General features: G+C 38.1%; 1 protein-coding gene across 1 annotated transcript in view; it reads right to left on the minus strand.

Annotated features, from left to right (window-relative positions):
• Nucleotides 1-12,527, minus strand: part of DYM (dymeclin) — a 388,749-nt gene that overhangs the window by 216,636 nt on the left and 159,586 nt on the right. The window lies entirely within an intron of this gene.

Raw genomic sequence — 12,527 nt, forward strand, 5'->3', positions numbered from 1 at the left:
TTACTTTTTATGCCTATATTTATCAAAGTGACATACTTAAATATCTACAAATGAAATTTTACATATATATATGATTTATAAGATTTAAAACATATATTTTAGCCAAAATATAAAAGGCAGAGGGGGTGGGGTGGGTAGATGAAATGAGAACAGAAGAATGTTGATGAATCCATGGGGATTCATCATATTATTTTTCCAATTATGTTTACATTTAATGTGTGCATAATTAAAAGTTTATTAAATAAACAAAGAAGAAAATGAATAAATGTGAAACTAAACAAGCAGAACAAACAGACCCCCAATTAAAGAAAGATAATTTAAGAGGCTGGGGAAAAGTTTTTGAAATTCTAATTAGTATCTTCGGTGAGAGTTGACAGAATACTGTATCCATAAAATAAGAACAGGCTACTATGAAAAATGCGAATCACAGAATGAAGAAAAGCTACTGAACATTAAAAATATGATGACTGAGACTTAAAAGAGAGAGAGGAGGGCTTCTCTGGTGGTGCAGTGGTTAAGAATCCACCTTCCAATGCAGGGGACACGGGTTCAAGCCCTGGTCCAGGAAGATCCCACATGCTGTGGAGCAACTAAGCCCGCGTGCCGCAACTACTGAAGCCCACGCGCCTAGAGCCCGTGCTCCGCAACAAGAGAAGCCACTGCAATGAGAAGCCTGTGTACTGCAACGAAGAGTAACCCCCACTCGCCACAACTAGAAAAAGCCCGCGTGCAGCAATGAAGACCCAACACAGCCAAATAAATAAAATTAAATTTAAAAAAAAAAGGAAAAGAGAGAGAAATTAGGAGAATGGGTGCTATGGAAAACAGAACTTGGGATGTGAAAGACAAAACTGAGAAGTTTCCTCAGACAACAGCAGTATAAGGCAAAAAGACAAAATATAAGAGAAAAGTGGAGATTCAGTATATACCTAATAAGAGTTCCAGAAGGAACAGACTAAAATTGATCCTTGAACAACATGGGTTTGAACTGCATGGGTCCATTTATATGTGGATATTTTTTTTCAGTAAGTATAGAGTCAGCCCTCCGTATCCGCAGGTTGCATCCTCAGATACTGAGGGCCAACTATGGGACTTGACCATCTGTGGGTTTGGGTATCCATGGCGGGTCTTGCAACCTATCTCCCGCTGATACCAAGGGAGGACTGTAGAACCAAAAGAGAAAAATTAGTAATAGGGCTTCCCTGGTGGCGCAGTGGTTAAGAATCCGCCTGCCAATGCAGGGGACACTGGTTCGAGCCCTGGTCCGGGAAGATCCCACATGCCACAGAGCACCTAGGCCCGTGCGCCACAACTACTGAGCCTGCGCTCTAGAGCCCATGAGCCACAACTACTGAAGCCTATGCACCGAGAGCCCGTGCTCCGCAACGAGAGAAGCCACTGCAATGAGAAGCCTGCGCACTGCAACAAAGAGGAGCCCCCACTCGCCGCAACTAGAGAAAGCCCGCGTGCAGCAATGAAGACCCAACACAGCCAAAAATAATAAATAAAATAAATAAATTTATTTAAAAAAATTTTTTTTAAGAAAAATTAGTAACAGAAAATTTCTTCGAGGGAAAGAGAAACTTGCAACACTTTAAGCAAAAATATTGAAAAAAAATCAAAATTTATTCTGATAAGATTTCTGAATCAACAGTATATGAGAAAATCCATTGGCTTCTAGCCAGAAGAAACATGCCAAAATCTATTGGCTTCTAGACAGAAAAAACATGTTAGCACCAAAAGAAAGAAAGGTAGACTAACATAAGATTTCTCCTCTTGAACACTATATATCTGAAGGACAACAGAACAATGTCTACAAATTTTTGAGGAATAGATTATCATTCTAGAATTCTATGTCTAGAGAAGCTACCACGCAAGGATACAGAAAAGTGAAGACTTTTAAGTATGCAAAGACTCAGCATGAACCACCCATACACTATTTCTGGGGAAAAAACAAACCACCACACATGTAAGTGCTTAGCTGTCCCTCCTCACCACCGTAATGACAACAACAAAACAGTAACAGCCAGATAAAGTCGAGGAAGGAAAATATGGACTACTAAACAACAACAACCGCCCTCCAAAAACACCACAATTATAATTCATGAAATGAGGAAAATATAATTAAATCTAAATAATATGGTTGACCTTAATTCTTTGCTAAGATCAAATAAATATTTCTCTGCTAAGTCTGCCTCCCTGCAAATTCCAAACAATATTAAAAATGAGAAAGGGGGCATGGAAGCAGATAAGCATTAAAAAGTAAAGAAATACTGTCTTCAACTTCATGTAAGTGCCCATAAGTGCCTCCACAACAGATTTTTACGCAGTTCAACTCTTTGACAAGAGACCCATGTCACCTAGAATCCGCCATTTGGGTTACAAATAACCCAACCGTGACCTGTGCCAGAGGCTCCACTCAGGGGATGGTATGTACAAATGCCCACTACATGGTAGCTGAGTACTGTTTGCAAAGTAGAAAATGTAACACTTGAGTCCGCCTGCTGATGCAGGGGACACGGGTTCGTGCCCCAGTCCGGGAGGATCCCACATGCCGCGGTACAGCTGGGCCCATGAGCCATGGCCGCTGAGCCTGCGCGTCAGGAGCCTGTGCTCCGCAACGGGAGAGGCCACAACAGTGAGAGGCCCACGTACACCCGCTACCCCCCCCCACAAAAAAAGGAAAATGTAACACTTTAAGCATTTCCATTTATTCATGACTAATAACAACCTTAATCAACTAGAAGAGATAGCCTATGTGTAAAACAAATGATAGTAGCTGAAAATACTCAGAACAATGAGATTTGCCAGCTGAATCTTTATAAAGGAATGATGCAATGCTCAGTCCCTCTGATTTACTCTCTAAGGCTGCAGTTCTCAAAATGTGGTCCTGGGACCTAGGGGTCCCTGAGAAATTCCTGGAGCATTCTCAAGGTCAAAACTATTTTCACAATAATACCAAGACATTACTTTCCACTCTCATTCTCTCCTGAGTGTATAGTTCAGCTTTCCAGAGGCTACATAACATGTCTAATAGCACAACAAATTTAAGACAGAGGGAGACATGAGAATCTAAGGCAAAAATGTAAAACAATGCCACTCTCTTGCTAAACTTCTGTTTGTGGAAAATAGTTACTTTCATAAAAATATGTTACTGATGCTAACATGTAATGGGGTTTATTATCATAATAATTATTTCTAAATGAACTAATCAAATATTTTTAAAAGATGTCAGTTTTAATTTCCAATACAGTAAATGTAGAGAACAATAATCCACATAAAGACATTATTTGGCATCCTAAACTACTTTTAAGTGTAAAGACCAACAAGGTTAAGACCACTGTTCTATGTCTCCAAGGGAATACTAACCCAGGACACTCATTAGGCAACTTTACTAGTGAGAGGAGTCTCTGTCTTTTAAAAGGTCACACTTGAGCATACACACACTTGAGCATAGTTTGGTTTCTCCTCTCTCTTAGCTCCTGTGTTTAAGAAATAAATTATCATAAGCCACCTTATTTGAAATCAAGGTCATTGGTTCTTAGCGTTTACTTGTGCGTGTCTACTATGTAACTGGATGGAAGAAGTGTTTTGAATAAAAGTAGTCTTATTCATTTAACATTCAACAAATATTTAATGAGTATCCACATAGTAAACTTATGATGTTACTATGAAAATCAGAAATCCAATTTGGCATTTACATAAAGGTCTGTCTTTTCCTCCTGTGAAAAATAAGTCATTATCTGGAAATTCTGGTAGTGTTTCAGAAAAATTAAAACTAACTAGCTATAGAGCTCACACAGCTTCCCAGGGGACATTAATGCATACTAGGCAGCATACAGAAAATTTTCTTGGTAACCTGGCTGTAGTTCTTGACCTATTTATTTGGTTCTTATTAAAAAAATTCCTCATCTCTTGCATTCAACATCCATACAGTTTAATAGCTGTAGACTGTTATCATCTTGATTACACATTACATACATTTAACATTTTATGCCAAAATAACTCAAACATGTAGAAGGAAACTCCTCAAGGGTCTGAAAATATCTTCCTTCTCAAAAAGTATATGAGAGAGGGTGAGGAGAGGCGGTGGCCGAGCGGGCGGGCGCCGGGGGCGGCCGGGCTAGCTCCGGGCCACCGGGGCAGCCCGCCCTGGTCGCTCGTGCGGCCGGCACACCCGCCGGGGCCGCATCGCGTTCCCCTCGGGGCGCAGCCCGCGGCGCTCAGCGCCTGCGCTCTGTGTTGCAGGTCTACCCGGAGCCCCGGAGCGAGGGCGAGTGCCTGAGCAACATCCGCGAGTTCCTGCGAGGCTGCGGGGCATCCCTGCGCCTGGAGGGGACACGGGTTCAAGCCCTGGTCCGGGAAGATCCCACATGCCATGGAGCAGCTAAGCCTGTGCGCCACAACTACTGAGCCTGTGCTTTAGAGCCCGTGCTCCGCAACAAGAGAAACCACGGCAATGAGAAGCCCGTGCACTGGAAGAGTAGCCCCCGCTCGCTGCAACTAGAGAAACCCCGCACACAGCAACAAAGACCCAATGCAGCTGAAAATAAATAAATAAATAAATTTATTAAAAAAAAAAAAAAAGTATATGAGAATTGTTTGTGGTTCTAGGTCTTCTTTTCAGCTTCTTCCCCCCATAGGATTTGTTTTTATTGAATATATCTCTTCCATATGTTACAAAGGCTAGAATATTATATAGTAACATATTATATAATATCAACTCTTTAAAAAATTAAACATATATAGAAAAGCACAAAGAATAATGAACTTCCATACTCCCACAAATGACATTAACATTTTATTAACATTAACATTTAACGTTAATGTTTTATTTTTTAAGATGAAAATCTCATTTTATTCCCCCAAAGAGGGACAAGCACTATCTTGAGTTCAGTATATATCTTTCCCGTCCATTTCAAATACTTTATATGTATACACACACACACACACACACACACACACAACCAAAACCCAGCATTCCTTTGTATATTTTCTACTTTACATAAACAGTACCATAATGTATCAGGTTGAACAGTGGCCTCCAAATTCATGTCACCCAAAACCTGTGAATGTGACCTTATTTGGAAATAGGGTCTTTGTAGACACAATCAAGTTAAGATGACATTACACTGGATTAGGGTGGGCCCTAGATCCTATATGACTGGTGTCCTTATAAGAGAAGGAGGAGAGACAAACAGGTACATGAGAAAAGGCCATGTGAGACCAACGCAGAGGCTGGATGCAGCTGCAAGCCAAGGAACACCAAGGAATGATGACCAGAGGCTAGAAAGAGGCAAGGAATCACTCCCCTAGATCCTTCAGAGAGACCATGGTCCTGCCAACACCTTGCTTTTGGACTTCTAGTCTCCACAACGGTAACAAGCAATTTCTGTTGTTTTAAGCCACCCAGTTTGTTATGGCAGCAATAGTAAACTGATATACTTAAGTATTTGTTTGCATCCAAATTTTTTCACTCAATAGGTCTCTGCAACTCCTCTATATTGATATATATATATATATATATATATATATATATATATATATATATATATATATATATATATAAAGAATTATGTTTACCACATACGCCAAGGTCTAACAGTACTAGTTGTTTTTTTAATGAACTGCTTCTATACTAGTTAGTAAATAGCTGCTGCCCCAAGCCACTCCTTCAGGACTTCCTCGTGGTTTGGCAATTAATGTACAGCAGAGGACAAAGGATATATGGACAACAACCATTTTTACTGGACGATTTTGATCCGTGACAGGTAAATAGTTGAAAATCACCTCTACTTCATTCCATCCAAGCATGGTACAGTCTTGTGCCAATAGGTCATATTTTTTTATCCACTCTTCTATTATGGAAATTTAGGTTATTTCCAGTTTTTTCCCTATTAAAATCAATGTTACAATATAGATCCTTACCCTCATTATCCAAAATCTCACTACATTAAACTCAGAAACCAGGGAGTCCTTACTCTCCATACTTGTAGTATCTGGCCATTAATTACCTAAAGTCAGGAATTACACAGATTTTGAAAACAAAAATATCTGTAAAATCCCTGTTATACGTTACCCAGTGTGTGGTACTCAGTGACTTCACAAGCACTTCGGCAAGAGTTTGCTAGGAAGCAGAATTACTAAGTCATTGAGCACCTCCTTTTAAAAAGATATGTATAGAGGCTAAACGATACACTACTAAATAACCAAGAGATCACTGAAGAAATCAAAGAGGAAATCAAAAAATACCTAGAAACAAATGACAATGAAAACACAATGACCCAAAACCTATGGGATGCAACAAAAGCAGTTCTAAGAGGGAAGTTTATAGTAATACAATCCTACCTCAAGAAACAAGAAACATCTCAAGTAAACAACCTAACCTTACACCTAAAGCAATTAGAGAAAGAAGAACAAAAAACCCTCAAAGTTAGCAGAAGGAAAGAAATCATAAACATCAGATCACAAATAAATGAAAAAGAAATGAAGGAAACAATAGCAAAGATCAGTAAAGCTAAAAGCTGGTTCATTGAGAAGATAAACAAAATTGATAAAACATTAGCCAGACTCATCAAGAAAAAAAGGGAGAAGACTGTCTGATTTCACCCTTTGGGCACTGGCCTTGGATACAAGGCCCATCTGCGTGTGTTTAAGGTACAACATTTCAGGCCTAAGCCCCTCAATGACAGATGCCTAAACTCAGAATCTTATTTACTCCATCAGGGCTCCAGGGTATGTGAGAGTAACAATACTCCATCCCAGCAGATATATTGAGATTTGTGTGTGTGTGTTGGGACACAGTGGGGAAGTGGCGCTGTATTTCTTTTTTCCTCAGTTTCACCCACTGTTTCTTTTTTTCCTTTTTTTTTTTTCCTTTTTTTTGCGGTACGTGGGCCTCTCACTGTTGTGGCCTCTCCTGTTGCGGAGCACAGGCTCCGGACGCGCAGGCTCAGCGGCCATGGTTCATGGGTCCCGCCACTCCGCGGCATGTGGGATCTTCCCAGACCAGGGCACGAACCCGTGTCCCTTGCATCGGCAGGCGGACTCTCAACCACTGCGTCACCAGGGAAGCCCAGTATTTGATATTTTATGATGCTACTGTAAAAGGTATCTTTCAAAAAATCCATATTCTACTTATTGCTGGTATGAGAAATACAATTTTTTTAAGACTGATCTTACACCCACCAATCTTACTAAACTCACTTACTAACTCTAACATTTTATATATAGATGTCTTTGAATTTTCTATCTATATAATCATATCATCTGAAAAAAGTTTTATTTCCTTTCTAGTATTACATATTTTAGTTCTTTTTCTTTCTATAATACACTGAAAAGACCTCCAATCACATGTTCAATAGAGTATTGCTAGCAGATATCCTTGACTTGTTCATGATCTCAGAATGAAGACTTTTAACATTTTATCATTAGATATGATGCTTAACACAGTTGTTTATTTCTTTTTTTGGTAGATACCCTTCATCAGATTAAGAATTTTCCTCCTGATTCATTAAGTTTTGTTTTTTGTTTGTTTGCTTATTTGTTTTTAAAGAATAAAGAGACTCAATTTTACACAATACTTTCTTGGTATCTATTTAGATTTATCATTTGACAGTTCTCCTTTATTCTGTTAAAATGATGAATTACATTCATTGGTTTCCAAATGTTAAGCCAACATTTCATTCCTGAATAAATCCACCTTGATTATGACATGTTATCATTTCACATATTGCTGGTTCAGTTTGTTTATATTTTGTTTCTACTTTCCTGTCTATTTGCATAAATGACACATGCTTGCAATTTTCCTATTCAAATTTTGTTAAATTTGGTATCAAGATTATGTTGGCCTCCTAAAATGAGCTGGAAAGATTTCCCTTTTTTCTACCATCTAGATGAGCTTCTATAAGACTGGTGTTATTTCTTCCTTCAATTTTCAGAAGAATTCATAGGTAAAAAAATCATCTGTGCCTACAATTTTCTATTTAGGATGATTTTACATTACAAAGCCAATTTCTTTAATATAAACAATTATTTTGATTTTCTGTTCCTTCTGTGAGCTTTGCTTAAGTTTTTTCTAGAGGGGGAGGGGATGTGTCCATTTCATGTAACATTTAAATTTTATGGTATAAAATTACTTGTATCAATAGTATCCTCTGAGGATTTTTAAATATCTGTGGAACCTTTCCTGATCCTCATATGCACTCGCACTCTCAATAATGTTTGTAGCTTTTTTTCTTGATCATCTTTCTAGGGATTTATCAATCTTACTAGCTTTCATATATTTTGCTTGTAATAGAAAAGCAGAAAGATATAAAATCAAAGATCTAAGCTTCTACCTAAAGAACTGAAAAAAATAAAGAACAAGTAAAGCTTAAGCAAGCAGAAGAAAGGAAATAAAGAGCAGACATTAATGACATTTTTAAAAATTGAGAAAATTCAATGGAATCAAAAGTTGGTCCTTTGAAAAGATTTTAACGGAGGGAATGAAGAAAGGCAGAAAGGGAGGGAGAGAGAAGGAGAGGGAAAAAAGAAAGGAGAAGAGAAGAGAAGAGAAGAAAAACCTCTAGCCAGATAGATGAAGAATAAGAGAGAAAAGACACACATTCCAATACCAAGATTGAGAGAGGTTAACATCTCTATGGTCATTACAGATATAAAAGGTAATAAGTTTGTTTTGTTTTTTTTTTTGCGGTATGCGGGCCTCTCCCATTGTGGAGCACAGGCTCTGGACGCTCAGGCTCAGCGGCCATGGCTCATGGGCCCAGCCGCTCCACGGCATGTGGGATCTTCCCGGACAGGGACACGAACCCGTGTCCCCTGCATCGGCAGGCGGACTCTCAACCACTGTGCCACCAGGGAAGCCCAAAAGGTAATAAATTTAAAAAAAAGTAATAAGAATGTATTATGAACAACTAATGACAATGAATGTGATACCTTAGAAGTGTACAAATACCTTGAAATACACAAAGTACCAAAGCTCAAAACTTAACCAAATTGTATATGAAAAAATATATAAAAGTATACTACATCATGGCCAAGCGTAGTTTATCCCATGAATGCAAGGTTGATTTAATATTCAAAAATTAATCAGTATATAATTCACTATATTTACAGACTGGAAAAAAATCCACATGATTCAGAATATATAAAGAAGCTTTACAAGTCAACAGTAAGACAAAAATCCAATTTTTAAAAAAGGAGGTATGGGGGGCTTCCCTGGTGGCGCAGTGGTTGAGAGTCTGCCTGCCAATGCAGGGGACACGGGTTCAAGCCCTGGTCTGCGAGGATCCCACATGCTGCGGAGCGGCTGGGCCTACGAGCCACAATTACTGAGCCTGCGCGTCTGGAGACCGTGCTCCGCAGTAAGAGAGGCCGCGATAGTGAGAGACCCGCACACCACGATGAAGAGTGGCCCCCTGCTTGCCACAGCTGGAGAAAGCCCTCACACAGAAACAAAGACCCAACACAGCCATAAATAGATAGATAAATAAATAAATAAATAAATAAATAAATAATAAAAGGAGGTATGGCTAAACAAGGCAACATGAGGGACATCCCCTTGGTGATGGAAATGCTCTGAATCACGACTATTTCAAAGTCCATGTCTTGGTTGTGGTACTATACTACTGTTTTGCAATTATAGCTGTCACTGAATGAAAACAGGTAAAAGGTACATGGGATCTCTCTGAATTTTTCTTACAACTACAATTATTTCAAAATAAGAAGTATAATTTAAAACAATGGGGAAAAACTTGGAAAATACTTCACAAAAGCAAATGTATAAGCACATGAAAAGTACATGAAAAATGCTCAGTATCACTGGGTATTAAGAAATGATAATTCTAACCCGAATAAGATACCAGAATATATTTCACGGACAGCTAGGTCCACAGTGGATGATTCCACGTAGAGAACTTTGTAAAAACACTTGACTGACTCATTTTTACTATTACACATAAAAAGGAAAAGGATAAAAGTAAACAGATCAACAAGAAAGTTAGACTCTAGAGAAAAAGAACAATTTGTTTAAACACCTAAATGTCATCTAGAATATCCTGAAATCCTTATGGAATGGACTTGAATGTTAACTGAATCTAATGCCTTCCCTATCTTACCATCCCTGTTTTGGCAGTCAGTAAAATTTAATTTTAATGCAAAATCCTGTGCTAACTTAAAATTGTTTTAATTACCAAACATAATGAAGATACAAAAAAGTATAGAAAATAATATAATAAAAAGTATATCCACTGTTAAATTATGTCAAATCTTAATATTTTGGTCAGATATGGTTCAAAGTTTTGTGTGGTTACTTCTTTTACTTTTGTTTTTGCTGCTGTTGAAGTGAAAAGAATATTACAGACCTAGGGGAAGCCCCACTGTGCACCCTTCCCCATTTTCATTCCCCTTTCTTGCTCTGATATAGCCAGTACCCTGACTGTTTTACTTTGCATGTTCCACACATTTTCAATATTATAAACAGTGCTGTAGATGACCACTAATAAGCATGTCTTCTCTGCAAATGTGCAAGAATCTTCCTAGATAACCTTGGAGTGAAATGCTGACTTGTGGGGTATACACAGCTTCAATTTTACCTGTATCCCTTAAAACTAAACACACACCTGTATTATGACCCAGCAATTCTACTCCTAGGTATATGCCCAAAAGGATGAGTGCATATGTCCACCAAAATACATGTTCAAAAATGTGCACAGCTGCTTTAGCAAAAATAGCCCCAAAGTGGGGAAAGAAAAGCCAAATATCCACCAAGAAGGGAATGAATAAATATACTGTGGCATATTCATAAAATGGAATAGTACATAGCAATAATAAAGAACAAACTAATGATACAGTAACACGGGTGAATTTTAGCATCAGTTTTCAGTGAAAGAAGCCAAAATAAAAGAGAACACCCTAATTTCATTTCCTAATGCCCAGTAATAGTAAGCATTTTTCGTGTACTTTGCATGTGCTTACATATCTTCTTTTGAAAAGTATTTTTCCAAATTTCTCCCCAATGTTTTAAATTATACTTTTTATTTTGAAATAATTGTAGTTTTAAGAAAAATGCAGATATCCCATGTATCCTTTACCCATTTGCCTCCAGTGACAACTATAATTCAAGGAGAAGCAAAAACTAATCTATTAGGAGGGAATGCAGAATGTAGTTTGGTGTGGGATACTGACCAGAACAGGGCAAAAGGGAGTCTTCTACTATGCTAGAAATGTTCAATAACTTGATCTAGGTGGTAATAATACAGGTATATATACATACATAGAAACTCATAAGTTGTACCTTTAAAATTTGTGTACTTTCTGTTTTATACTTCAATTTTAAAACGTCTTAAAAATCACACTGGTTTTTCAACTTCTTATCAAAAGAAAGATAAATGCTAGTTTAAAAAAAAACCTAAGTCAGTGCAAATATTTTCTCTCGTGGTACTTTACTAAATAAAAGAATCCAAAAATGTGTATGTTTTATCCTCTTTCTACAGTGTCAAAATCCCTTAAACCTTAGTTGAAATGATGGTCACGCTACGTAAGAGGCAAAAATAGTTTCAACAGGAACAGTAGAGAAGAGTAAAGAGGACATGAAAGCTCTGAAGAAGAAGAAGGTGCCTGTATCCGAAGAAGGTGCCTGTATCCGAAGAAGAGTGAGACCCCTATAGCCCCATTCTCCCAGTCGACCCCCACACTAGACTGGAAGAATCCCTTCTCAGAAATTGATCAATTACCCCAAAAGAAAAGGCCTACAGCGAGTAGGACACCCAGAGAAATAGAGTATGTAGAGCTCATTACGCTGAAAAAGTCTTGCCCACACACAGAACTTGCAATCGTTTCAGTGCATGCTCAATAGAAACAGATAAGCAAGAATCACCACACATTTGAGGAAAGCCTCCAATGAGGACTAAGACAGGAGCCAAAGATGAAAATGAAACGGAGAAAATATGCAATATGTTTTAATAGCTTTAGAGGGAGTTCTCGGTTCTGCTGAAGTTGGGAGTTGCATTAGTGATTGGTATATGAATATAAAACAGGGCAATGATGTGCTACAGAAAAATTAAAACAGGTACAAGAAAGGAAATACAATTACCATACACTCCATCTGAGGGTAGAATAATAGTTAACAAAATCATAATAATGTAAAAGCTGAGTTAACCAAAAATGATAATAAGATGGAAGAAGGAAAAAGTCTCTGTGCTGGAAAGGGGTCTAGGAACCCAGAGGGAACACTCAAGATGTGCAGGAGGGAGAGCAGTTAATCTCTAAATCTGAAAAATCAAGAAATAACAATATAAGCATGTTATTTAGAAACATGGACAGAGCTGACAGCATTTGTCTTTGGAGAGTGGTAATCAGGTATGGGGTAGACATTGGGGTCTGCTAGTTTGCATTAAAACCTAGTACTTCTGTGTAAGTTTTAAAACTATGTACACGTATTACTTTGACACAAAGAAAATACCAAAAAGGAAGATAAAATCAGTTTGGGAATGGAACTCACAAACAGGACTAAAATTTAAGGAGTT

The sequence above is a fragment of the Hyperoodon ampullatus genome (genome assembly GCF_949752795.1).
Source record: "Hyperoodon ampullatus genome assembly, chromosome: 13".
Taxonomy (NCBI): Eukaryota; Metazoa; Chordata; class Mammalia; order Artiodactyla; family Ziphiidae; genus Hyperoodon; species Hyperoodon ampullatus.